Genomic DNA, 27122 nt, shown 5'->3' with positions numbered 1-27122 from the left:
TGTGTCTCTAAGAGAAAACCCTCAACCTTCCACTCACAAAATCAGGTTAATTTGTCCTTTATCAGGGCTATTGGTATATCTGAGCAAAATCACAAATTAGAAAAATAGCATGTGAATGTTAAACCTTTATCCCTAGACTAGTGAGAATTGATTGTCTGGAGATAAACAGGATATGAATTTCATCTCATTTTCATCTTTCATCTTCTTCTAGTTCATAGAGGTTCAGAGAAGAATGACAGTTCTTGGAGAAAAGAAGACAACTTTGTGGAGTGTGAAATGGAAAATGAAAGATCGTGACTGGAGAGGTTCAGGATGGTCATGCAGAAAGGGTGATCAGGGTATAGTTCTTCACACATTTTGATGAAGACTAGTGGAGAGCAGGAGTCAGAGGTGATCAGGACATAGTAGTGTGGGATAAATCACTGGTGTGAAATAGTGAGATGAGCAGAAATGATGAGGGATTTCATTATAGGTCACAGCATAGTTTCTTGCTTCCTCATATCTTCATCTAGCCTTCTATTGGAAGCAAGACAATTGTAGTTTTATAGCTTAAAGGAGAAACTGAAGATTCAGAAGATGCAGAAGATGTAAAAATGTAGGAATTCAGTGGAGAGGGTTGCAGGGTATGGATATAAATGACCATGACCGGGGAGACCACATTAAAAATGAAAGGTGAGCTTTATCTAGCTTGCTGATGCACTTAAGGAATGATCTATCTGAACTTGCTGCATGCCTCAATAGCAATCCTACTCACCACTCCCACCTCCTTCTGGTACCTTATTGCTACCTGATAAACCAACATTGCCCAGCCCTTTGAAGTTCCTTGCTTTTCTTAGCTTTATTTATATGCCGATTGTACTTTTATGATGGGTTTTGTCTCTGGATAACATAAACTAACTTATTGAATTCTGAGTAAATTTTTGAAACAGAAAAGTGGGGAAGAGAAAGAACTGCAGTAACTAGGAGAGATTTTCTAGAGGGCAGAGAGGCCAATCTCTACTCAGTGACTAGGGAAGGTTCTGAGCTTTCTGAGTTCCATAAATATTTAGCATAACTAGCTCCCCAAAACAGCAAGGGGAAAGGACTAATGAGAACCCATGAAACCAATTGCCCTGCACCTTAAAGGGAAAAATTATAAACTTGATAGCTCTTTAATGTCACTTGTTTCTTTAACCATTTCCTGATTTCAGAGCTCCTCCCACAATTCCTCTTCTCTTATTGGCTCATTAAGGCCCAAGTATTTGGAAATTTTATGTCTTGCCTTCAGTTGTATGCTATTAAACAATGATTAATTTTTAAGATGTGTGTATCAGTTCTTGGATGCTGTTAAAGGCTAAAATTCTAGCTATATTGTCTAAAATATCTAATGAGTGGTCGCCAATAAATTATAAGCTTTAGCAAGAGTTAGACTTTTAAGCATTTATTAAGGAGAATAAGAATTTGGTAAAGAGAGAAGGAAAGGCCTACATTCATCTATTAAAGGGAGAGCTCATTTCTAACTCCCTTCTCCACCAGAGTCCTCAAGAAAGAGAGTGAGTCAGAACGCCAGGCTCCCCCTTCTTCCTCCCACAAGCAAGCATCACTTCCTGATGCCAAAGAAAAGATGCATGGTCTTGTCCTCAAAGACCTTCACCTCATGGCAGAGCTTTACTACAGCAAGTCTCCGGCAGGTGGCATCATTCCACTTGTTACAATGCGGAATAACTGGGAACCTAGAAGAAAAGGGGATTTCAATTACTAGTTTTCATGGACTGAGGCTATTCTGCTATTTTCTTTTTTTTTCTTTTTTTTTTAGTGAGGCAATTGGGGTTAAGTGACTTGCCTAGGGTCACACAGCTAGTAAGTGTTAAGTGTCTGAGGCCGGATTTGAACTCAGGTACTTCTGACTCCAGGGCCGGTGCTCTATCCACTGTGCCATGTAGCTGCCCCTGCTATTTTCTTTTAATGACCTTAATATACCATATAAATATCTTTGAGCATGTGGGATTGCTTAAATATTAGTAAATAAAATAATTAGGAAAATGACTAATTTTTTAGAAGAAAAATTCATTTACAGGAAATTTAAGAACACATAGTGACACTGAAACATCATAAGGTATTCACTGGATAAAGGGATTTACAGTAAGAGGGTAAGCAGGACATTGATATGTAATTTAAATAAATATTACCAAGAAGTTCTGCCTCACACTTACAATTTAAAGCAGAGTATAGTAGTTACTGTATTAGAATTAATAACACAAGGTATGGGGAGTGATTTACAATTATAAGATAATACATAAAATTTTATATTGAAAACCTTTTTGTATCCACTTAACACATATAATGTGATTTGCACACTTTTACCCCACTTCCTCAGTGCTACTAGCCCTACACTAAATTTAATTGCTTTTATCTTGCTATTCATAATGTATTTCCAAGCAAATATGAATTATAAAATAACAATCGCAAAAATAAAACAATGATATTGTGAGCCTTTATAAAATGATGGAGGATCATTCAAAACAAAATAAAATCACTAATTAAGATTAGCAACATGGCTCAATATCTCTGAGGTTGCAAGAGCTGCATTTTTTTCTTTCTATTCTCAGACAGAGAAGTGATTATCAGCATAAGCATCCTGCTTTTCTGTTGTAATATTAATCTCTAGAGGGAAAGAGTCTTTAAAGTGGTACCCTTGGACTCAAGGTTGAAGGTTCTGAAAGTCAACATCAGTGTTGATCATCTGGGTCTAGGATACTGATTGTAGGTCTTTGTCAGCAAGATTCTGAGTGATTTTTCTCCTCAGTGGATTGGAGTAGAAATTCTGGTCCTTAATACTCAACATTCATGTTTAATAGTGATTGAAAACTTACCATATACAGAGATATAATGATAATCTCTTGTTTCAATATTTTCTACCATTTCCCAAAATTATAGGACTCATAGATAATGCACATAGGAAAGCTTAGAGAATGTCAATAATTTGACAATTTGTGTCATAGAATTTAAGAACATAATAAAAAGTAATTATAATTCTTACAAAGTTTTAATTCAAAGATTCAATAATTTTCATTTTGGTTACATGTTTATTCAATAATTCATGTGAACAAATAAAGAGGTAGTTGGATTTTGAAATATCTACAAATAGATTCTTTGATAATATGAATGCCACAAAAGACATGAGTGAAATTAATTATGATTTCTTTCAAACTTGAAGATGTATACACAGCTAGGTGGCAAAGAGGATAGAGTGCTAGATTTGAATTCAGGTAGGTCTCAGTTCAATTATGGTCTCAGACTGACTAGCTGTGTGACTCTGGGCAAGTCATTTAACTTTCCTCAGTTTCTTCATTTGTAAAGTCTGGATAATGATACCACCTACCTCCCAGGGTTGTTGTGAGGATCAAATGGGATAACATTTGCAAGGTGTTTTGCAAATCTTAAAGCACTATCAAATGCTAGCTATGAGTATTAAAAATATGTTTTGGGACCTTTATTTCCATTCCTTCCTAATCCTTGCCTGAGGCACCTGCAGTATAGATACTGTGCACTTTTCTTTTTTCTAGGAAAAGGCAACACCAAAGATTTGTCACTATTATGGAAATTTCAAGGCATACAAGTAATGTAGATAGCCTATATGCAACAGAGATATCAAAGATTCCAAATAGAAATTAATCACAGAAATAGAAGAAAATTTAAAATTCCTTTCTTTATATAATTATTTCACCCCAATGTGTCTTGAGGAATCTTGGGCACTTGCAATTTGGTCAGATATATAGGTGCATGATTCCTTGCTAAGAAAGGCACATACGTTTGTATGTCAACACATCGTGTGGTTATCATTCTTGCCAATGTAAAAAAATCAAACAACAAATCACATTTTTTTCTAAACACCAGACATACAATGGTTATAGGGAAGCATTGGCTAAATGGGTTCTAGTTCCATATTTTCATTGTAAGGCAAGGTAAATAATTTCCATTAGATCAAAGGCCTCACAAGGGGAACTGTAATTTAAGGTTTTTCTGAGTATAAAATTTCATTTGTCTAATAACATGTAGATTTGAGATATACATGCCATAAGCCAGTGTACTCTTGTGATTGCTTTTATTTTTTTTTGTTGTTGTTTTTGTTTGTGGGGCAATTAGGGTTGAGTGATTTGCCCAAGGTCACACAGCTAGTAAGTGTCAAGTGTCTGGGGCTGGATTTGAACTCAGGTTCTCCTGAATCCGGGACCAGTGCTTTATCCACTGTGTGCCAGCTGCCCCAAGCCAGTGTACTCTTAAAGCAAAGAAATGGTCTTCTGTTACTGACCTTTCATATTTTGCTTTTCCCTAGTTTCTTATTGCCAAAATAACTCTTTCATGGAATCCTCTTGACTATTAGTTAATAGCAATTTATTGGTTTTTAAAATAACTAATACTTTCCCCCATAAAATAGTTTTTGACATTCATTTTTATAAGATTTTGAGTTCCAAATCTTTCTCCCTCTTTCCCATTCCCTCTCTAAGATGGCAAGAAATCCAATTATAGGTTATACATTTGTAATCATGTTAAAATATTTCCACATTAGTTATGTTGTGAAAGAAGGAACAGAAAAAAAAGGGAAAAGCCACAAAATAAACAAACAAAAACCTTCCAATTGTATGCTTCAACCTGCATTCAGACTCCATAGTTATTTCTCTGGATGCAGTTTCCACCATGAGTCTTTTGAAATTGTCTTATTTTGTTAATGCAAATTTTAGATCCTGGTCATTTTTAGAACCCAGACTTCCCTTGAGTCTAAAATTTTCTGGCTTTTTTCTTGTCACTCATTATTTATCAGTTAAAGTTCTGTCACTTATTAGCTCATGAAGAACTTGTCTAGGTAAAAGGAGAGAAGGTTCCTTGCTAGGGTACCATTGAATATTGAGCCAATTCACCCTCAAAATTTCTAATTATCAGAGACAATGACAAGTCTCTACTCACCAGGTCACAATGGTCTAAGACCTATCAAAATGCATAACAATTACCTGTTTCTGGTGATTCATGTGGGCACAAATGATGCTGTCAGAAGAAACATAAAAAGTATTGCCAACAATTAAGAAATTTTGGACAAGAATCTAAGGACCAGAGAGGTAGAGGTTTATTTTTCCTACCTGTTTCTCATTGAAGCTAAGTGTTGCAGAAAAGAAAAATTAATTTTAGAAGTGAACAGCTACTAAGAATGAGATTCAGACTTCTGGACCACAGTTTAAAATATAATAAATGCAGATTTATGCTCAGAAAGGAAATAACACCTAAAAATGCTGTAAAGACTAATGTGACCAAAAAATGCAGCATTAAATATTTTCTCCAGTCTTCACTAATTCTCAAAAAAGGAACGTTTTGACATAGAGCAATTAGTTCCTTTCACATGATAAGAGTGCAAGTAGCCCAAAAAACTAATAGTCTTAAGAATTAACAGAATGGTAATCTTTACCACTCACTTAGCACCCCCTCCCCATTAGCCTCTAATATCCATATCAGGGCACACAAACTGGTGCATTGCTTGGTGCTTTGGGAATCTAGTAAAGAATTCCCTCCTTCAGTTTCTGCTAGGACACTTCCCCTCCCCCCCTCCCCTTCCCCTCCCTCTCCCCCCCCCCCAATGTCCTATTGCCAAGCAATGAATCAAATCATTGTAGCTGTATGCAAGAGGAGAGAAAGGTGTAGAAGATGGGGGAGAGAAGCCAGGAAGTTGCCTGAGTTCTCCCAAGTTTCCCTCAAAAACAATATTAAATCAAGCCTCTAGATCCCTCCAAATACCTTCAAATAATGCCATGAGATAATTCTTGGAGCAGCAGAACACACAAAAGGATGGAGTAAGATCATTTTCCAGCCAAAGACAGCTGAGAAGGTTGGCAGGAAAGGTCTGTTGTACCATGGTGAGAGTGGAGCTGAGACCCAGGCCATGCCAGCACAGATTCAGTCCCAGGCAGGCCACACCAGAGAAACAGGCTTCCAGAGTCTTAGAATCATCAGTGGCAGCAGCTATTTCTGGAACTCAGATCACAGATCAGTGAGGGTCTGCTCAAAGGATTGGCCAGGAGGGAGATTGCAGGGGTCTCTGCTGGCACTGAGGTAGAACTCTGGTGTGTTGTCCATATTTGGAACCAGGGAACAATCTTGAGTGGCACTCCAGGTTGGGGAGGGGTGCAGGCATGCCAGAGCCTGCAACCACAGTGAAACAATTTTGTTCCCAGGTTAAAGAGCAAACAGGCCTGTGGTCATTACAGACCAGAGCACAGGCCAGGAGAGTGTAGAACATGCCTCTCCTTCAATTGTATTACCTTGGACCCCCTGAAGTTTGGAACAGCATCCTGGAAGCAATGCTACACTTTAAGAAGGAGTTAAAAGCCAAGAAATAGGGGATCAAGATGAGTAAGCAGAAAAAACAGCAGACCACTGAAAGCTGCTTTGGGGGCAAGCTAGACCAGAATACACCCTCAGAAGAAGATAATAACAAAGTTAAAGTGCCTGCATCCAAAGCTTCCAAGAAAAATATGAATTAGTCTCAGGAGATGAAATTGTTCACAAAGGCCTTTGAAGAGACAGTAAGAAAGATAGAGGGAAGACTTAGAGAGGTAGGGGGGAAATGGAAAGAGAAATGATAGCGATGCAGGAAAATCATGAGAAAAAAGTCAACAGTTTGAAAAGCCAAATGGAAAAGGAGATACAAAAGCTCTCTGAAGAAAATAATTGCCTAAGAATTAGGATTGAACAAATGGAAGCTAGCAACTTTATGAGAAACCAAGACACAGTAAATCAAATCCAAATGAATAAAAAAATAGTATCTTCTTGTAGAAACAGGTGACCTGGAAAATAGATCCAGAAGAGATAATTGGAAAATTATTGGACTATCTAAAAACCATGATCAAAATAAGAGCTTAGACATCATCTTCCAAGAGATTGTCAGGGGAAAATTGCCTTTATATTTCAGAAGCAGAAGGTGAAATTGAAAGAATCCACCAATCACTTCCTGAAAAAGATTCCAAAAGGGAAACTTCCAGGAATATTATAGCCAAATTCCAAGCTTCCAGGTCAAGGAGAAAATATTGCAAGTAGCTAGAAGAAAGGAATTTAAATACCGTGGAGCTACAGTAATGATAACACAAGATCTAGCAGCTTCTACATTAAAGGACCAGAGGTCATGGAATATAATATTCTGGAAGGCAAAGGAACTGGCACTACAACAAAAAAAATCACATATCCAGCAAAACTGTGTATAATATTTTCAGGGGGGGAAATGGGACTTCAATGAAAAAGAGGACTTTAAGGTATTCATGATGAAAAGACCTGAACTGAATAGGAAATTTGACTTTCAAATACAAGACCATAGAGCAGCATAAAAAGGTAAACTGGAAAAAGAAATCCTGAGGGACATTAAAAGTTTAAACTGGAGTGAGAGAAGGAAGGAAGCAAAAGCAACAATAGCAGCAGCAGCAGCTCTGATGGGTCAGGAGGTGTTTTCTGGATGTTTGTATGCTGGCACTTAGTCTCACCCGTGTTTGAAAAATCTGGTTTTCCTGGGGGTCTACCCCAACCTCCCCCCCCACTTCCCACTTCTAGGGGCCTTCCTCATCTAGGAGAGGGTACAGATAGAACTTGAACTCACCTGCCTGGCTGTCCCTTCTGAGATTTGCTGCTCCGTACCAACCCCCAGGAAAGCAGGAATATGCTCCTGAAGGAGTAATGGATATGCATGCCTCTGACCATGGACGAGTACAATATTGGACAACTGTACATGATCAGCAAACATAATCATGAGCAGAGTGACTGCAGAGAAGGGATAGAGGTTGTCCAGAATGAACCCTTTGAAGATCCTAACCATGGCAATAGGCAGTTCACAGAGAAGTGGGTGTTTCTCAATAGCAAATTGCCTAGCTGGGCTAGAGCTGTGGTCTAAGATATTTTATGTTACAGAGAAGGCTTGGAACTATTACCCTTATACAATTACAGAATACACATGATCATTTTTGCCAAAATTCTCCATTCATATAGAAACCAAGTATGAGGACAACAAAGAAAGCAACAATAGCATTTTTGACAATGAAGCCAAGATATAGAATGAGAAGTTTGTTTTATTGATATTGCCTGTGATGAAATCCCTGAGTGCTACTATAAGGAATCTGAGGATCCTAAACATTTTAAATCAGAGAAAACAGGGAGAGGACATTTAAGGGAAGGCTGGAGAAATAGTCACTAACCAATCATGTGCTCCTACAAACTGATGACTGTGAAACTCAAAGTCTGGGGATTTCAGACCAGAGTAGAACAATTTGTACACAAGGTGGTCTGAGATATTCTGCTGATCGGGCACAGACAGGCTTTTGTGTGGGTTGACGAGTGGTATGACATGACAATGGATGAAGTCCAAGAGTTTGAAAGAGCAACTCAAGTAGTGACTAAGAAGAAAATTAGAGTTTCCCCACCTTTAGTCTCTATCTCCAGCATTTCCCTACTGCCTTCTGCAATCCGCACTGCTCCCTCCAGTGCTCTGTCTACACCTCTCTCCACAGATGCTCCAAAATTCTTGGCAGTTCCCAAAGATTGACCTTGAAAAAAATCTGCCCCAGAAACTCTCACTCTTCCAGACCCTGAGAAAAAAATCTACATTGAATTTACCTGGTATGCATTCTTCAGACAAACCATGTCAGCCCCAAGAGTAACCATGAATAAAATTTCATGGTTTTTTGGTTTTAAAAGTTTAAACTGTTTACATTCTTGCACGGGAAGATAATACTTCTAATTTATAAGAATTTCTCAGTGATATGGCATCTGAAAAGAATATTCTTAGATAGAGGGCACAGGTGTGAATTGAATATGAAGGGATGATATCTGCAAAGCATTTATTTTTTGTTTATCTTTGTTTTTTGTGGGGCAGGCAGGTTGAGGTGGCTTATGTCTGGAGCTGAATTTGGGCTTGGGGCCTCCTGGGTCCAGGGCTGGTGCTTTTTCCACTGTGCCACCTAGCTGACCCATGATGACATCATTAAAATAAAGTTAAATGGTAAGAGGAATGCACTGGAAGAAAGGAAAAGGGAGAAGTGGAAGGGGTAAAGTAGTTCACATAAAAGAAACAAGAAAAAGCTTATGGAGTAGAGGGGAATATGGGTAAGGAGTAGGGGAGTGAGCCTTACTTTCATCAGAATTGGCTCAAAGAAGGAATAACATACACACTTAATTGGATATAGTAATATATTTTGCCCTGCAGGAAAGTGAGAGGCAAAGGGGATAAGGGGGTAGGAGTGAAGGAAGGGAGGGCAGACTCGGGAAGGTTCAGTCCGAAGCAAAACACTTTTGAGGAGGGAAAGGGTAAGGGAAGATAAAAAATAGAGTAAATATCAAGGGGAGGGAATATGATAGAAGGTAATAAAGTTAGCAATAGCAATTGTGAAAAAAATTTTTGAAGCAAGTTTGTTTGATAGGCCTCAGTTCTCATACTCATAGAGAATGGTGTCAAATTTGTTAAAATGAGAGCCATTCCCCAATTGATAGATGATCAAAAGACATGACTTTTTTATATGAAATGATCAAAGCCACCTATAGCCATATGAAAAAATGCTCTAACTCACTACTGATTGGAGAGATTCAGGTCAAAACAATTCTGGGTACTACCTAATACCTATTGTATTGGATAATAGGACAGCAGAGGAAAATGACAAAAGTGGGAGATATAGGGAAAATGAGACATTAATATACTTTTTTTGTGTGTGAGGCAATTGGGGTTAAATGACTTGCCCAGAGTCACACAGCTCGTAAGTGTCAAGTGTCTGAGGCCAGATTTGAACTCAGGTACTCTGGAATCCAGGGCCAGTGCTCTATCCACTGCACCACCTAGTTGCCCTCATTAATACACTCTTGATAATGTTGTAAACGGATTCAAACATTCTATAGAACAATTTGGAACTATGGCCAAAGGGCTACAAAACCATGCATAATCTTTGAAGTAGCAATACCACTACTAGATTGACATCCTAAAAGAGATTTTTAAAAGTTGAATTTTAAATTGGGGTGATGCCCATCAATTGGGAAATGGCTGAACAAATTGTGGAATGAGATTAGGATGGAACATTTTTGTGCTATAAGAAATGATCAAAAAAAAAACAAAAAAATGATGAGCAGGATGCTATCAGATGGACTTATGAAAATGCATTCCATCTACAGAGAAAGAACTGGTGGTATCTGAATACAGATTGAACTATATATTTTATTGTTAGTTCCTCTTTCTAAAGTTTTTTTGTCTTTTCTTTCACAACCTTGCTAATGTGTAAATGTTTTGCATAACTGCACATGTATAACTTATATTAAATTGCTTGAGTTCTTAAGGGTGGTGTGGAGGAAGCAGGGAAGAGAATTTGGAATACAAAGTTTTAAAAATTGATTTGAAAATGTGCTTATACACATAACTTGGGGAAAATTCTCCATAAATAAATAAATATTTGGGAAAAATTAAGCCTCTAAATAGATTCTAGAACAGCAGAACTTACAAAAAGACAGAGAGACACAATCATCCAATTTGAGATAATTTAGAAGACTTCAGGAAAAGTCTGTCTCATTTGGGTGAAAGGAAAGAGCAGAAAGAGGCTCCTGACTCCAGCACAAATCAGTAGCAGAGGCCCTTTGGTCCTGGCTAAGTAGGCTGGTGGCACAGCAGTCCATTTGTGAGACCTGCCAGCCCTGGATGAGAGGGCAAACTGCCAACTAGATAACCACCCACAGGACTGGCATGACTTGGCCAAGCCATCCCAGCATATGGACCAAGTCCAGGGTGGTGAGGAAACTGCAAGCCACAGAGGCCTTAGAGCATAAAGCCAGTGACCAGGCCCCTATCCCCCAGCACAAGCAGCTTGCAACAGGGGCACCTGTGCCCCAGGAGCATACCTCAACTATATAAGTTTAAAAATAGGTGGTGCAGTGGATAAAACACCAACTCTGAATTCAGGACTACCTGAGTTCAAATCTGGCCTCAGACACTTGACACTAGCTGTGTGACCCTGGGCAAGTCACTTAACCCTCATTGCCCTGCAAAAAAATTTTTTTTAATTAAAAACAAATTAAAAATAGGCTACAATATGAGTAAGAAACAGAAAAGGACCCTTACCATTGACAGCTTCTATGGCAACAGGGAAGACCAAAACATAAACTCAGATGTGGACAATGCTGTCAAAATGCCTACATGTGAAGCCTCAAGGGAGAAGATTAATTGATCTCAAGACCAAAAAAGCCTTCTTGGAAGAGCCCAAAAAGGCTTTTAAAAATCAAATGAGAGGGACAGCTAGGTGGCGCAGTGGATAGAGCACCGGCCTTGGAGTCAGGAGTACCAGAGTTCAAATCCGGCCTCAGACACTTAACACTTACTAGCTGTGTGACCCTGGGCAAGTCACTTAACCCCAATTGCCTCACTAAAAAAAAAATCAAATGAGAGAGGTAGAAGAAAAATGGGAAAAAGAAACAAGAGAAATGAGAGTTAAGAAAATCATGAAAAAAAGAGTTAACAGCTTGGAAAAAGAAGCACAAAAATTGACTGAACAATTCCTGAAAATATACAATTGGCCAAATTTGGGGGTGGGGTGGGGTGGGGATGGCCAAATGGAAAAGGAGGTACAAAAGCTTACTGAGGAAAAATAGTGCATTAAAAATTAGAATTGGGCAGAAGGAAGCTAATGACTCCATGAGACACCAAGAATCTGTCAAGTGGAATCAAAAGATTGAAAAAATAGAAGAAAATGTGAAATACCTCAATGGAAAGACAACTGACCTGGAAAATAGGACCAGGAGAACCTAAGAATTATTGGACTACTTAAAATCCATGCTCAAAAAAGAGTCTAAATTTCATATTCCAGGAAATTATCAAGGAGAACTACCCTGATACTGACAAATCAGAGAATAAAATCATCATTGAAAGAATCTACCAATGACCTCCTAAAAGAGACCCCAAAAAGAAAATTCCAAGGAATACTGTAGCAAAATTCCAGAATTATCAAGTGTAGGTGAAAATACTGCAAGACAGAAAGAAACAATTTAAATATCATGGAGCCATAATCAGGATTACACAGGACCTGGTAGCTTCAACATTAAAGGATCATGGGGCTTGGAATATATTTTGGAAGGCAAAGGAGCTTGGATTACAACCAAGAATCAACTATCCAGCAAAATTGAGAATTATCTTTCAGGGGAAAAGATGAAAATTCAATGAAATAAGGGACTTCCAAGGTTTCCTGAAGAAAAGACCAGAACTGAACAGAAAATATGATCTTCTAATACAAGACTCAAGAGAAGTATAAAAAGGTAAATGGGGAAAAAAATTCAATAAGGTTAAAGGGTTTACATGCCTATGAGGAAAGGTAATACTGTGGTAAAAAAATTACTGAAGTTTAGCTGACTCATTTGGGAGGTGCTACACCTGGCCCACCCTGAATTTACGTATGCGACTGAGGTCAGAAGGAGAAAACTCTCCATAGGCAGTTTTTGAAGGACCTCCCCTTTTGGGAGAGGAAAATTGAACGCTCACCAAGGGGAGGCAGAATTGCTTCCGGAATTCTCTCACTCTGGCTCTCTCTCCTCAGTTTTCCTGGTGGCATGAGAAACTAGCAGATGTCCCAGGTGTGGTGAGTGAACACAAAAGCCCTGAATTCCTTTGAATTAGCTTAATTGGAAATGATCTGGGGATTGTATAGACTTAGGTTAGAGTTTGGAGAATTTATCCATATTTCTTTTTCCCTATTTCCTTATCTTCTATTTTAATTAATTTCACCTTTGTTGTGTAATTAATTCCTAAGTAATAAAATCTGATCCTTTTGTGGAAAAGAAGCTGTAATGTTCCTTTCTTATTGGCCTGGGAAAAATATCTAAAAGGGCAGTTTTGAGGGGAGGGAGCTTTGAACCTAGAGGTCCCTCATTATTTCTGGGACACCAATATTTTGGCATCACCCAATTAATGCTCCATATATTAAATTTGGGCCCTACAATACTTTCAACTCTTGAGATCTGTATTTTTATTAGGGTACAGTTACTAAATAGATTTTGATGTGATGATATAAAGAAACTTAAGGGGCATAATAAAAGGAGTATAGGGGAGGAAAAGATGGGGAGATGAAATGGGGTTAATTACATCATATGAAGAGGCACAGAAATCCTATATAGAGGGAAAGAAGGGAGGGGTGAGCATTGTTTCAACCTTACTCTTATCAGATTTGGTTTAACAATTTGGGATAACATATACACCCGTTTGAATAAAGAAACTTAACTAACTCTTTAAAGTAAAAGGGCAAGGGGAATAGGGTGATATTGATATAGAATGGAAGGCAGAAGCAGGGGAGGAAAGAGGAAAGAAAAGGAAAGATGACTGATAAAAGGGAGGGCAGATTCAGGGAGGCAGTGGTCAGAAGCAGAACACTGGTGAGGAGGAATAGGGTGAAAGAAGAAAAAAAAGTACAAAGGGGAAAATGGGATGGAGGGGGAAACACAATTAATAATCATAACTGTGTATGTGAATGAGATGAACTTTCCTATAAAACGGAAGCAAATAGCAGAGTGGATTAAAAAACAGAACCCTACAACATCTTGGTTTTTGTTTTGTTTTGTTTTGTTTTTTGCAGGGCAATGAATATTAAGTGAGTTGCCCAGGGTCACACAACTAGTAAGTGTCAAGTGTCTGAAGCCAGATTTGAACTCAGATCTTCCTGAATCCAGGCCTGGTGCTTTGTACATTATGCCACCTAGCTTACCTCCCACCCCTTTTTTCCCATATGTTGTTTAGCAGAACTAATTATATATATATATATATATATATGGGGGGGGGCAGGGCAATGAGGGTTAAGTGACTTGCCCAGGGTCACACAGCTAATAAGTATCAAATGTCTGAGTCCGGATTTGAACTCAGGTCCTCCTGAATCCAGGGCCAGTGCTCTATCCACTGCACCACCTAGCTGCCCTCAATATGTTGTTTAAAAGAAACACATGTCAAACAGAGAGATATCCATGGAGTAAAGATAAAAGGGTGGAGCAGAATATATTATGCTTCAGCTGAAGTAAAATAAAGCAGGGGTAGCAATCCTTATCTCAGACAAAGTAAAAGCAAAAATAGATCTAATTAAAGAAAATAAGGAAGAAAACTACACCTTGCTAAAAGGTACCATAGATAATGAAGTAATATCAATATTAAACATATATAAACCAAGTGGTATAGCATCCAAATTCTTAGAGAAGTTAAATGAGTTAGAAGAGGAAATAGATAGCAATACTATACTAGTGGAGGATCTTAACATTTCTCAATCAGAACTAGTTAAATATAACCACAAAATAAATAAGAAAGAAGTTAAACAGGTGAATAGAATATTAGAAATTTTAGATATGATAGATATCTGGAGAAAATTGAATGGGGATATAAAGGAATATACCTTTTTCTCAGAGGTATGTGGCACATACACAAAAATTGACCATGTATTAGGGCACAAAACCATCACAGTCAAATGTAGAACAGCAGAAATAGTAAATGCATCCTTTTCAGATCATGATGAAATAAAAATTACATGTAATAAAGAGCCATGGAAAGATCGACTGAAAATTAATTGGAAACTGCATAATCTCACCCTAAAGAATGAGTGGGTCAAACAACAAATCATAGAAACAATCAATAACTTCATCCAAGAGAATGACAATGAGACAACATACCAAAACTTATGGGATGCACCCAAAGCAGTAAGTAGGAGAAATTTTATGTCTCTAAATCTTTACAAGTATAAAATAGAAAAAGAGGAGATTGATGAATTGGACATGCAACTAAAAAAGACAGAAAAAGAATGAATTAGAAATCCCCAATTAAATACTAAATTAGAAATCCTGACAATCCAAGGGGAGATTTTCTTTTATTTATTTAATATGGTATTTTTTTATTTTCTAGTTATATGTGTAGATAGTTTTCAACATTTGTTTCTATAAGATTTCTTGTTTCAAATCTTTCTCCCTCCCTCTCCTCCCTTCCCCCTCCCCAAGACAGCAAGAAATCTAATATAGGTGTTATATATATATATATATATATATATATATATATATAATCACATTAAACATATTTCCGCATTAGTCATGCTGTGAAAGAGCAAAAGGCAAAAACCTCATAAAAGTAAAACAAAAAAAGTAGAAATAGTATGGTGCAATCGGCATCTAGATTCCACAGTTCTTTTTTTTTTCTGGATTTGGAGAACATTTTCCGTCCTGTGTCTTTTGAAACTATCTTGGATCATTGTGTTGCTAAGAAGAGTCAAGTCTGTCACAGTTTATCAACACACAATGTTGTTGATACTATGTGCAGTGGTCTCCTGGTTCTGCTAATCTCACTCAGCATCAATTCATGTAAGTCCTTCCAGGTTTTTCTGAAATCCACCTGCTCATCATTTCTTCACATTAATTTTTTTTTTTAAATTTTGTGTTCTAAATTTTCTTCCTCCCTCCCTCCTCAACTCTCCCTATGGAATCAAGCAATTCAATATGTCATACATGTGCAATTATGCCAAGCATCTTCACATTACTCAAGTTGTGAAAGAGAATAATTTTAGCAAGAGGAGGAACTAATAAATAAAATTATACTTCAATCTGTATTCAAATACCATCAGTTTTTCCTCTGTTGATGGTTTGCATTTTTCATATGTCCTTCTGATAGCATCCTGCTCATCATTTATTTCACAGTTACTATTGCTAACTGTATTACCCTTCATCTTATTCCCTCCCCTTAATATCTACTCTATTTTCTATCTTATTTCACCCTATCCCTTTTCAAAAGTGTTTTGCTTTTTACTGTCCCCTCCCCCAATCTTCCCTCCCTTCCTTCACCTCTCTCCCCATTTCCTGTTCTCCTCCCACCTTCCTTCAGGGCAAAATATATTACTATACCCACTTGAGTGTGTATGTTATTCCCTCTTTGAGCCAATTCTGATGAAAGTAAGGCTCACTCACTCCCCCACTCCTTCCCCATTTCCCCCTCCATATGCGTTTTCTTGTTTCTTTTATTTGAGTTACTTTACACCCTTTCACCTCTCCCTTACCCTTTCTTCCAATGCATTCCTCTTACCCATTAACTTTATTTTGAAGATGTCATCATGGTTCAGCTAGGTGACACTTTAGACAAAGTACCAGCCCTGGACCCAGGAGGCCCCAAGCCCAAATCCAGTTCCAGACATAAGCCACCCCACCCTACAAAAAACAAGGCTAAATGCTTTACATATATCATCCCTTCATAGTCAATTCACACTTGTGCCCTCTAAGTATATTCCTTTGAGCTGCCCTAATACTGTGAAAGTTCTTATGAGTTGGAAGTATTATTTTCTCATGTAAGAATGTGAACAGTTTATCCTTTTTATGTCCCTCATGATTTCTTTTTCCTGTTTACCTTTTTATGCTCCTCTAGGGTCTTGTATTTGAAAGTCAAATTTTCTATTTAGTTCAGGTATTTTCATCACAAATTCCTGAAAGTCCTCTTTTTCACTGAAGTCCCATTTTCCCCCTGAAATACTCAGTTTTTCTGGGTATGTGATTTTACGTTACAGTCCTAGCTCTTTTGCCCTCTGGAATATCACATTCCAAGCCCTCTGGTCTTTTAATATAGAAGCTGCTAGATCTTGTGTTATCCTGACTGTGGCTCCGTACTATTTGAATTCCTTCTTTCTAGCACCTTGCAATATTTTCTCCTTGACCTGGGAGCTCTGGAATTTGACTATAATATTCCTGGAAGTTTTCCTTTTGGGATCTGTTTCAGGAGGTGATTGGTGGAATCTTTCAACTTTTATTTTACCTTCTGCTTCTGAAATATCAGGGCAATTTTCCCTGACAATCTCTTGGAAGATGTTGTCTAAGCTCTTATTTTGGTCATGGTTTTCAGGTAGTCCAATGATTTTTCCAATGATCTCTCCTGGATGTATTTTCCAGGTCAGCTGTTTTCCCAAGGAGATATTTCATATTGCCCTCTATTTTTTATTCATTTGGATTTACTTTATTGTGTCTTGGTTTCTCATAAAGTCATTAGCTTCCATTTGTTCAATCCTAATTCTTAGGCAATTATTTTCTTCACAAAGCTTCTGTATCACCTTTTCCATTTGGCTTTTCAAACTGTTGACTTTTTTCTTATGATTTTCCTGCATCACTCTCATTTCTCTTTCCATTATTTCCTCCACCTCTCTAAATCTTCCTTCTATCTCTCCTATTTTCTCTTCAAAGTCCCTTTTGAGTGCTCCCAAGGCCTGAAGCCAATTCATATTTTTGGAAGCTTTCGATGCAGGAGCATTAACTTTGTTATTATCTTCTTTTGACAGTGTATTCTATCGTAGCTTGCCCCCAAAACAGCTTTCAATGGTCTGCTGTTTTTTCTGCTTACTCATCTTGATCCCCTATTTCTTGGCTTTTAACTCCTTTTTAAAGTGTAGCATTGCTTCAAGGATGCACTGTCCTGAGCTACAGCTTGGCCCAGATGGTGATTGGGCTTTTTCTCAGCCTGCCTGACCTGTGAATAACCACAGCCCACTTTCTCTTTGACCCTGGAAACAGAAGTCTTATTGAAATATGATTCAATATGGTCAGAAGCTTGGCATTCCTGTGCTCCTCCCCCACTGGGTGGCTGTCCCTCAACTTTGCTTGCTGGTTCAGAATGTGGGCACGCCCCCCCCCCAGTTCCAGCAGAGACCTCACCTATTCCCCCAACCGCTAGACCCCTTCATTTGTCTGTGAGCTGTGCTTCAGAAGAAGCAGCTGAAGATTCCGAGTCTTTGGAGTTGCTGCCTGATCAAGGCTGATCCTTCTCCAAGCACTGTGCTCCTCTCTCAGCCCAAACAGCAAGTGATCTCAGTCACCTAATTAAGCCATCTCTGGCTGGACAAAGAGTCTCACTCTGTTCTTATGTAGGTTATGCTGCTCATGGACAGGTTTTCCAGAGCTGGGAGTGTCACAGCCTTTCTTCTGTCATCTTTAAAGAAGAGATTTTCAATAAAAATTTTCAATAAAATTGAAATCTAGATAATGATAGAATTAATAATAAGAGCTGGTTTTATGAAAAAATCAATAAAACACATAAACTTTTGGTTAATTTGATTTTTTTAAAAAAGAAAGAAGAAATCAAATTACCAGTATCAAAAATGAAAGGGGTGAATTCAACACCAATGAAGTGGAAATTTAAGCAATAATTAGGAGCAATTTTGCTCAATTGTATGGGAATAAATTTGACAATCTAAATGAAATGGATGAATGTTTACAAAAATATAAACTACCCAGGTTAACAGAAGAGGAAATAAAATCCTTAAATAAGCCCATTTTTTAAAAAAGAAATTGAAGGGGGCAGCTAGGTGGCTCAGTGGATAGAGCACCAGTCGTGGAATCAGGAGTACCTGAGTTCAAAACTGGCCTCAGACACTTGACACTTACTAGCTGTGTGACCCTGGGGAAGTCACTTAACCCCAATTGCCTCACTAAAAAAAAGAGAAATTGAAGAAGCCATCAATGACTTCCCTTAGAAAAAAATCTCCAGGGTTTACAAGTGAATTTTACCAAACATTTAAAGAATAATTAATTCCAATCCTATACAAATTATTTAGAAAAATAGGTGAAGAAGGAGTTCTACCAAATTCCTTTTATGACACAAATATGGTGTTGATAACAAAACCTATCGATGCAAAAAAATTTTTTGAGGGGCAATGGGGGTTAAGTGACTTGCCCAGGGTCACACAGCTAGTAAGTGTCAAGTGAGGATGGATTTGAACTCAGATACTCCTGAATCCAGGGCCGGTGCTTTAGCCACTGCGCCACCTAGCTGCCTCTGCAAAAATCTTAAGTAAGATATTAGCAAGGAGGTTACAGAAACTGATAACCAGGATAATACACTATGGATTTATACCAGGAATGCAGAGCTGGTTCAACATTAGGAAAACTATCCACATGATCAACCACATCAATAACAAAACTAACCAAAATCATGTGACCATCTCAATAGATACAAAGAATGCTTTTGACAAAATAAAGCACTCATTCATAAGAAAAACACTAGAGAGAATAAGAATAAGTGGAGTTTTCCTTAAAACAATAAGCAGTATCTACCTAAAACCATCGGCAAACTTTATACGTAATGGGCATTCCCACTAAGATCAGGGGTGGAACACGGATGCCCATTATCACCTCTATTATTTAATATTGCATTAGAAATGTTAACTTTTGCAAAAAGAGAAGAAAAAGAAATGAAAGGAATTAGAATAGGTAAGGAGGTAACAAAACTATCACTCTTTGGAGATATGATGGTATACTTAGAGAATCAACTAAAAAACTACTTGAATCAACTTTAGCAAAGTTGCAGGTTATAAAATAAATCCACATAAATCATCAGTATTTCTATACATGACGAACAAGGCTCAGCAGAAAGAGATAGAAAGAGAAATTCCATTTGAAGTAACTATAGACGATATAAAATATTTTGGAGTCTTCCTGTCAAGAACTCTATGAACTCCAGGAACTCTATGAACATAATTACAAAACGCTTTTAACACAAATAAAATAAGATCTAAACAATTGGAAAATATTAATTGCTTATGGATAGTCTGAGCTAATATAAAAAATGAAAATTCTACTTAAATTAATTTACTTATTCAGTACCATATCAGACTACTTAAAATTATTTTATAGAGCTAGAAAAAAATAATAACAAAATTCATCTGGAAGAACAAAGTGTCAAGAATATCAAGGGAACTCATGAAAAAAATGCACAGGATGATGGGCTAGCCATACCAATCTGAAGCTATGCCATAAAGTGGTAGTCATCAAAACTATTTAGTACTGGCTAAGAAATAGTGTGGTAGATCAATGGAATAGGTTAGGCACAGGAGACATAATAGTAAATGACTATTGTAATCTACTGCTGGATAAACCCAAAGATTCCATCTTCTGGGATAAGAACTCACTATTTGACAAAAACGGCTGGGAAAACCAGAAGATAGTATGGCATTAACTAAGCATAGACCAACCATACCATTTACCGAAATAAGGTCAAAATGCTTACATGATTTTGATATAAAGGGTGGTACTATATAGGTAAATTAGGAAAGGAAGGAAGAATTTACCTCTCAGATCCATGGAGAAGAATTTATGACCAAACAAGAGATAGAGAATATTATAAATGCAAAATGGATGATTTTGATTACATTAAATTAAAAGGTTTTTATACAAACAGAAGCAATGCAGCCAAGATTAGAAGGAAAGCAGAAAGCTGGGAAACAATTTTTAGAGTCAGTGTTTCTTATGAAAGCCTCATTTCTAAAATATGTAGTGAACTAAATCAAATTTGTAAGAACACAAATCATTGCCCAACTGAGAAATGATCAAAGGATATGAACAGGCAGTTTTCAGATGAAAAAATCAAAACTATCTATTGCCATATGAAAAAATGCTCTAAATCACTATTGATTAGAGAAATGCAAATTAAAACAACTCTGAGGTACCACTTCACACCTATCAGATTGGCTAATATGACAAAAAAAAAAGAAAAACAATAAATGTTGGAGAAGCTATGAAAAAAAATGGAACACTAATTCATTGAGTTATGAACTGATTCAACCATTCTGGAGAGCAATTTGGAACTATGCCCAAATAAATAAATAAAACTCTGTATGCCCTTTGACCCAGTAATATCACTACTAGGTCTGTATCCCAAAGAGATCACAAAAAAGGAAAAGGATCCAGATGTACAAAAATATCTATAGCAGCTTTCTTTATGATAGCAAAGAATTGGAAATCTCCACATTCAGAAAAAAGAATTCTGGAATCTGAATTCAGATTGAATGATCCTGTTTCTACTTTTTTCTGTTGCTTATTTTTTTTTCTTTTTTTGATGGTTTTCCCTTTTGTTCTTATTCTTCTTTCACAGCTCATCTAATGCAGAAATATGTTTAATGTGATTGTGATTCTTGGTTGTAATCCCAATTCCTTTGCTTTCTGGAATATCATATTCCATGCCCCCTGGTCCTTTGATGTAGAAGCTGCTAGGTCTTGTGCTATCCTGACTGGGACTCCACAGTACTTGAATTCTTTCTTTTTGGCAGCTTGCAATATTCTTGACTTAGAGCTCTGGAATTTGGCTATAATATTCCTAGGAGTTTTCCTTTTGGGATCTCTTTCTGGAGGTAATCAGTGACTTCTTTCAATTTCTATTTTATCTTCTGCTTCCAGAATATTAGGGCAATTTTCCCTCAAAATTTCTTAGAAAATGATGTCTAAGCTCTTTCCTTGGTCATAGTTTTCAGGTAGACCAATAATTTTCAAATTATCTCTCCTGGACCTATTTTCTAGGTCAGCAGTTTCTCCCAGAAGATATTTCACGTTGCCCTCTATTTTTTTATTCATTTGGATTTGTTTTATTGTGTCTTGGTTTCTCATAAAGTCACTAGCTTCCATTTCCATGTTTAATCCTAATTCTTAGGCAATTATTTTCATCAGAGAGCTTTTGTACATCCTTTTCCATTTGGCCAATTTGACTTATCAAGCTGGTGACTTTTTTCTCATGTCTTTCCTGCATCACCCTCATTTCTCTTTCCATTTTTCCCTCTACCTCTCTAACTTTATATTCAAAGTCCTTTTTGAGCACCTCTATGGCCTGAGACCAATTCATATTTTTCTTGGAAGCTTTAGATATAGGGGCCCTGACATTGACATCTTCCTCTGAGGGTGCACCTCGATCTTCCTTGTCACTGAGGAAATTTTCTATGTCCCTCACTTTTCTCTGTCTGTTCATCTTGCCTTTCTTTGACTTGACTTTTAGCTCCTTAAAGTGGGGCACTGTTTTCAGGCTGCAGTATCCCAAGCTTCAGAAGTCCCAGGTGTTATGATTTAAGGACGATCAGTTTCTTCACTTGCCTTGCCTATTCCCTGGTCCATAGATGACCCCAGACCAACTTACTAATCAACTAGCTTTGTATGTTGTGGTTGTCAGCTCTGACAAGCCTGTGGTCCTCCCCCACCTGGGCCACTGCTTCTGAAGCCTACTTCCTGGTTCCCAGGAGGGGTGAAAAACCCAATTTCTGCCTCAGCACCAGCATAGACCCCTGTAGTCTCCCCCCTGCCAAGGGCTCAGCCCTCTCACCAGACTGTGAGCTTAGTTCCAGATGACACTGGTGCTTCAGCTGACTCAGAGGCTCTGAGGGTCTCCTTCTCTGCTGAGGTCTTCCTGGGACTGGATCTATGTCAGGGTGACTGTGGGGTTGGGCTCCACTCCTGTCTCAGCACAGCAGTTCCCTCCTTCTGACCTTCCAAGCCGTTCTTGGTTAGAAGATGATTTCAGCACATTCTTCTATGAGTTTTGCTGCTCCAGGCATTGTCCTTTGGCATTATTTGGATGTTTTTTGGAGCGATTGTGTCATGAGGTCGAGAGTTCACTCTGCTTAGTGTGATTGTACATGTACAAACTATATCAGATTTCTTTCTGTCTTGGAGAGGGAGGAGGGAAGGGAGGGGGGAAATTTGAAACTCAAAATGTTATAAAAAAAACAAATATTGAAAACTATCTTTACAGTTGACTGGAAAATGATAAAATACTTTTATGATAAAAAAAATAAGCCCCATGCTGTGAGATGGCACGTTGTCTCAAGGAGACCTAAGAAAGTTCAGAAGACCTACAAGACCTGCACTGTCCTAAAAGAGCCAAGAGGGTCTGTTTGCGTTGTGCTGATGCCCAGGGGCTGAGGCTCTGGGACCAATGCTAGGAAGCTCTCAGTCTTGGGGCACTCTGGGAGAGCAGCAGGGCCTTTTTTATTGCAGGGAAAACAATAGGGTAATGCTTTTAAACATAGTGTTGTTGTTGCTGCTGCTTCTTGGTGGCTGCCTTGCTGGCCAGGTCCTTGGCCTTCTCAGTTGCTTCCAGAGCAGTTTCCTTTGCCTTCTCAGTTGCTTCCTTAGCTATTTCAACCAGTTTCTTAGAAGGAGCTTCACCTTGAAGTTCGGCCAAGATGTACTCAAAGCCTGTGATGGTCTTGGTCACATTACTTTTGAATCTGACTAGGCCAAACTCCTGAACAGCTCTGGAGACCCCAGACAAACTGGAGGAGACCCTGGCCTCCCCTCGGATTTCAGTCCAGCCACTGTTTTCAGCGTTCACATAGTAAACACATCTTTCCTCCCAGCTGGACATAGTTGATGTTCCAGGTGAAAAGTGGTATGGTTTTGTGGATCCATGATAGTCTTAGAGGATATACACTGAGTGGGCTACATTAGCAGGAAAGAAGTGCCTCACCCAGCGGGGCATCCTGTTGGTTTTTGTGAGCGGCTGCCTGGACAGCAGCTTCTGGTCAGGAGTCACCTCCCAGTGCAGGATGTCCTCCGTCAGCACAAGCTTGCTGTAGGGGTTGGGGTAATGCTACCAGAAGGCAGCAAACACCTGGTCCCAGGAGCTCCGGAGCACGCTCTACCCCAGGAAATACTCCACCATCGTCCCGGCGGGGGTTGGGGTCCGGGCAGCGTTAGGGGGAGTACAGCATCTGGGGATAGGGGTAGGGAGAGAAGGGTTGCCAGGTTCGCGCCCTCCGTCACTGTCCCAAAGCAGCCACCGCCGCCGCCGCTGCCGCCATGAGGGGATGTCCGACATTCGTAGAAATTTTTTTTTTTTTTGGAGACATACGAAATCTAGACCAGGGCTTTTAAAATTTTCACACTCACGATCCCTTTTCACCCAAGAAATTTTTATGTGACCCCAGGTATAAAAGTATATAAAATGGGTAGACTTAACCTTTTACTGGTGCCAAATTTTTCACACCCCCACATTCATTTACATGACCCCCATGTGGGGTTACAATTCATAATTTAAGAAGATTTTATCTAGATCTAACATTAATAATTGTTTGCAATGTTGCCTCCACCATTAGACTGTGAGCTCCTCAAAAGCAGAGGTGGCTTTCGATTTTCCTTGTATCCCCAGTGTTTAGAACAGTGCCAATTGGCACAATGCCAATCACAGATCAGGCACTTACTAAGTGCTTGTTGATGGTGATAATGATAGCATTAAAAACCAATGGGCCTAGTAGGATATGGCACTGCATCTACTTGCTTTTTGCTAAACAGGTTCCTCTTTACTCCCATACTCACCTATGCATTCCAAGGTCTAACTGGACTGGGTTCAGCCCTAGTAACTGAAAGGCATAGGCTCCTTTTTGTCACACTCATTATCTCATTACAAGTCTTGGGAAAAATTGGATAAAACTTAGGTTATTGTTCATGTCTCGAATATTCCCAATGATGAGGAATAGAAAGGGTACTTAATGTACAAGATGAAGCAGATATGGGACAGACATTTACTTACTAACCATAATAGAACTGTTAACACAAAACACAAGGACACATTGACAAAATGATTTCCATGAACTAAACAACCATTTTAACCTGTTATATTCTTCCAAGAGGTTTATACTTAAAACCATCTTAACAGGACTTCAATTTCATGACTGTTGATTGAGTATTTGACATTTTGCCTGGGTTTTGCACTTCATCACTGTCCCTCATGCTTTTTTGAAATCCAGGCCAAGGATTGGGATCATCATATGATTGGTTGCTATCTTCTCCAAGAGTGCTCCCAAAGGGTTAGTTAAGAAGTCCTTCCTTTTCAGACAGTCTACAGGCTCCTGGATTTATGAGCCTCTTGAATTCAAAATGTGATGAACGAGTATCTTAGTTATAATTTTAAGATAAGATAAAAGCATTTAATAAGTGCTCATTGTGTAGAAAGTATTATGCTTAGCACTGGTGATGTAAATAGAAAATTTCTCACAGATTTCACATTTGAATAGGGAGAAATAGCATATGAGAGGAAAGAGGGCAGCTAGGTGGCGCAGTGGATAGAGCACTGGCCCTGGAGTCAGGAGTACCTGAGTTCAAATCCAGCCTCAGACACTTGACACTTACTAGCTGTGTGACCCTGGGCAAGTCACTTAACCCCAACTGCCCCACTAAAATAAAAACAAAAACAAAAACATATGAGAGGAAAGAATTGGAGTTACTCACCTTTGAACCCATTGAATCAATGGCTTTTCCAGCTCTGTAGTCATTGAGATAATTGCTTCACAGTCTCATAGCCCAAGAATCATCTTGGCACTGAGTCACACACGTGGCCATTTTGGAAGCAGAAGGAGCAGTTATGAACATGCTTTCTGCAATTCTAGCTACATGGGTATAGTCTGACACGAATCTTATATTTTTGGAAATCATATTTCAAAGGATTAAGAAGAAAGCTAGGCAAGACTCAATGGATTAAGTTCTATGGGAGAAGTCAGCCCAGAAGGAATGGAAGATGCTCCAGAAGGAAATTATGAAGTCCCAAAGGGAAACAACTTCCATAAGGAAGAAAAAAATGGATTATGTCTTAAGAAACTGATATAAATTCCTAAGGAACTCACCAACCCAATTAGATTTTAAAAGATATGTGCAGATTTAAACACATATATATGTATATGTGTGTATATATGTGTACACACATATATAATATAAAAAGGTCGCGGCCAGAAGCGCAGGGAAGGGGAGTCTCTGTGGTTTCCTGCTGCTTGATTCCCAGCCGGAGCCGCCCTCAGCCACCTCCCCACCTTCACCTGCACTAACCAACACTTCTCCGTCCTACCATTCAAGCAGCAGCCGTCTGCCTCAGCGGCCCTGGCCGTCGCTGCCACCGCCCCAGCCTCAGCTGCAGCCACTGCGCAGCCGCCTCCTCCCTCTGCCTCCTCTTCTAAGCCTCCTCCACCATCTCCACCACCATGACGACCTCATCTCCCTCTCAGTTGTGACAGAACTACCACCAGGACTCTGAGGCCACCATCAACCGGCAGATCAACCTGGAGCTCCACGCCTCCTATGTCTACCTGTCTATGTCTTACTACTTCGACTGAGATGACATGGCCCTGAAGAACTTTGCCAAGTATTTCCTGCACCAGTCCCACGAGGAGCAAGAGCAGGCTGAGAAGCTGATGAAGCTGCAGAACCAACGGGGTGGCCGCATATTCCTGTAGGACATCAAGAAACCAGACTGCGATGACTGGGAGAGCCGACTGAACGCAATGGAGTGTGCTCTGCACTTGGAAAAAAATGACAATCAGTCTTTACTGGAACTGCACAAGCTGGCAACTGACAAAAATGACCCCCCATTTATGTGATTTCATCGAAACCCACTACCTGGACGAACAGGTAAAGTCCATCAAACAACTGGGTGATCACATAACCAACCTGTGCAAAATGGGGGCCCCTGATTCTGGCATGGCAGAATATCTTTTTGACAAGCACACCCTTGGAGACAGTGACAACGAGAGCTAAGTCACACACCTGGCTTCCCCCACACCTGGGAACTGTGGGCACCACTCCTCCTGTCTTTCAGTGCATGCATATTTTGGTTTTTTGACCTTTTCATAATCTGTACCAAAAAACTACCACCATTTACATCCCAATAAAGTGACTTGGTACTGATGAAAAAAAAAAGATCAAGGAACTTATATGAACTGATACAAGACTTATATGAACTGATACAAAGTGAAATGAGAAAAACCACAAAAAAGTATGTGGGAAGAGCAATATTGTAATAATAATCAGCTGTGAAAGAATTCATTACTGTGATCAATACAATAACCACAACAATCCCAAAAGACTCATGATGGAAAGTGCTATATACTTCTGGATAAAGAAGTGATGAATTCTGAGTAAAGATTAAAATATATTTTTCACTTTATTTTTCTTGCTTTTTTGATCATTACTAAGTGTCTGAGGCCGGATTTGAACTCAGGTACTCCTGACTCCAGGGCCAGTGCTCTATCCACTGTGCCACCCAGCTGCCCCTCTCATGCACTCCTGATAGAGCTGTGAACTGATCCAAACATTCTGGAGAGCAATTTGGAACTATGCCCAAAAGGCTATAAAACTGTGTATACCTCTGACAAAGAAATATCACTACTAGGTCTATATCCCAAAGAGATCATAAAAAGGGGGAAAATACCCACATGTACAAAGCTATTTATAGTTGCTCTTTTTGTGGTACCAAAGAATTGGGAATTGAGGGGATACCCATTATTTGGGGAATGGCTAAACAAGTTGTGATATGTGAAAGTAATGGAACACTATTGCACTGTAAGAAATGCTAA

The 27122-nt window shown here is 38.8% G+C and overlaps 3 pseudogenes; 2 read left to right on the top strand and 1 right to left on the bottom strand.

Moving 5' to 3' along the window:
- Positions 1-7672: 7672 nt before the first annotated feature.
- LOC122744461 lies at positions 7673-8666 on the top strand (annotated as a pseudogene).
- A 14132-nt stretch (positions 8667-22798) lies between these two features.
- Positions 22799-23443, bottom strand: LOC122739940 (annotated as a pseudogene).
- Positions 23444-25739: 2296 nt separating this feature from the next.
- On the top strand, positions 25740-26466 carry LOC122743354 (annotated as a pseudogene).
- Positions 26467-27122: the final 656 nt, after the last annotated feature.

The sequence above is a fragment of the Dromiciops gliroides genome, chromosome 2 (assembly GCF_019393635.1).
Source record: "Dromiciops gliroides isolate mDroGli1 chromosome 2, mDroGli1.pri, whole genome shotgun sequence".
In the NCBI taxonomy this organism is placed as follows: domain Eukaryota; kingdom Metazoa; phylum Chordata; class Mammalia; order Microbiotheria; family Microbiotheriidae; genus Dromiciops; species Dromiciops gliroides.
This window is presented reverse-complemented; position numbering and strand designations above follow the sequence as displayed.